Genomic DNA, 2,483 nt, shown 5'->3' with positions numbered 1-2,483 from the left:
AATGTGATTTATATTAAATGTCATGTATGGTTGAGAGAAAATACATCTATAGGTTATATTGTATTTGATACAATATGTAACTATAGATTATATGTTATATGAGATATAACATATAGTTTATATACATATAATAAGGTTGTTATTATTGGGATTGGTGTCCTAATTCTCCCGGAGTCTCGTTGTTTTGTAAAGATATACATTGTTTGATGAATAAAAAAATTGTTATTTAATTCTGATATTTACTCATATCCAATAAACAAAGCTCCTTGGTTATCTTATGTGAACTTAAGCATGTGTATGTGATATACAAGTGGATCCTGTCTTAAGTGATAACTTAAATAGGTCTGTAGTATAAGAATTAAGGTGGGATACCTGATCCTAGTGACACTACGGATATGGCCCACTTTGTAGAGGTTTGCAAGTGTTTTAAACTACTACAGATGGTAGATCCTAATCATTCATGTGGAGATGTGCGAGCGGGGTGTCCTATACAAAGAGTTTGTATAAGACCTGGACCACGAAATGACTAGACTCTGTATATAACGCCGTTGGTTATCATTTATATTTATAATAATATTAATTATTGGATAATTAAATCTTTTTCTCTAATAACCAATTGAGTGAGAGGTTATTGGTGGTTCATGGTAACCGTGAGATAAAAGGAAAATTGTTTTCCTAATTTTAGTAATGTTGAAAATTTGTTTTTGAGATTTCTCTCTCGAAAAAAGAAACTCACGGAAGTTGTCAAGTAAATACGCATTTACTAAGCGACAGCTTGTTTTAGTAAACGATCGTGTAGTGTTTGTAAGCGACAGACACGGAACTAAACGATGAGCTAAGTGATCGCTTAGCTTTTACTAAATGATTGGGCATCCACCTATACGATAGGTTTTAGTCATCTCACACTTGCCCAATCGTGTACACGATTGTTGTTTCCTGCTTCTTCTACCTCAACCAAGTCCACACAGAGCCCACCCTTTGGATTTTCACACCGAGAATACCAAAGTAGCCTTCTTGGTGGTGTCATACTCAATTCGACACCGTCGAGGTTCTGTGGAGGTCATTCGTGTTGCTGGGGTGTTCGTGATGAGAGGGGTGAGAGAGGGGGATGGTGTTCATTCATCTTCCTCCATGAAACACTAAGAGAAGGGTTCTCTCTGAAAAAAGCGAACAGAGAAGAAAAGTTCTTCTCCTACCTCTCTTCCTTTCCATTTCCTTCATCTTCTGAAACCCCAAGGCAGAGCCCACACCTCTTGCCATTCTCAATCCCTAAGGAGAATACAGGAGGCTCCATTTTATGGTGTTCCGTTTGGAGAAGGAGATCCATTCGTAACTTGTTCGAGGGATTCTTAAAGAATAGTCTTCAAAGTAAGGGTTTCTGAAATCCTAAGTTTTTCTTTATTAATGAATGCTATAATTTAAGTAAATGCATATCTTGTTCTTGATTTACTATAAAACTTACATTCAATGAAAAATGGATTTGGAACGATCTTGCTTCCGCTCAAGGCTCTCTCCTCATAGAGTTCCTTCAGCCCCGCTCTCTCATGATAGAGAGAGATATGATTTATTAGTTGGACTATAAACCAATTGTTCAATAGAGGATCAGTGGAGACTTAAGGAGCAAGATGTATTTACAGGGGTAATACGGTAATTTTTACCTAGCTGTAAATACGAACAACCTGTAAAGGATCGACATACTGATTATGGTTAAATCAAGTGGACAAAAATATATCTACAGTGAGGAGAGTGCAACTATTGACCTATAGTGGTATGTCTCGGTAGTTAACGAATATTGATTAATTCGGTATAAAGAGTTTTAGCCAATTAATCTAATGATTCGTAGGTCCATAAGCTCCCTCTACTAGCTCGTAAAAGATTAACCTTGAATTAGAATATTGAGTGGATTTGAAATGTTCAAATTCAATTTAGGGTTTGGATAATTATATTCGATATAATTAAACGTTCAAATTTATTGAAATTAAACGTTTTCTGGAGAGTTCAATATATATTTAAATAATGATTTAAATATTAAGTACATGAATAGGATTCATGTTTGAATTAGGTGTTTTATTAATTTAATATTTGATATTAAATTATTTAATTGATTAAATTAAATCCATTTTAATTTTTATCAATTCAATTTCAGAAATTGAATTCCCAAAACCTATTTGTTTTAGTGGATTTTTCTATATTACAACACCTAGCCCACTTCTATAATGCTATTTAAAGTGTCAAATAGCTTATTAATGGAGTTTTGCATGTTTAGGTTGATTAAATACTTTGAAATTAATCAGATTTAGAGGACATGCAACTGACTTTAGAAGAAGAAATTTTGTTGAAATTTGATTTCTTCTCTAACCCTCCAAAACTACTTCCAATTCCCTTTCAATTTAGAGTTCCACCACTCAATCCAAGGCTGAGAATAGTATAGAAGATACTTTTTGTGGTCTACAAATGAAATTTAAGGTCAATTTCATGGAGAT

Source organism: Benincasa hispida, chromosome 10 (assembly GCF_027475165.1).
Source record: "Benincasa hispida cultivar pf3 chromosome 10, pf3_genome.v1.1, whole genome shotgun sequence".
Classification (NCBI taxonomy): domain Eukaryota; kingdom Viridiplantae; phylum Streptophyta; class Magnoliopsida; order Cucurbitales; family Cucurbitaceae; genus Benincasa; species Benincasa hispida.
The sequence above is the reverse complement of the archived record's forward strand: the minus strand, read 5'-3'. Positions refer to the sequence as shown.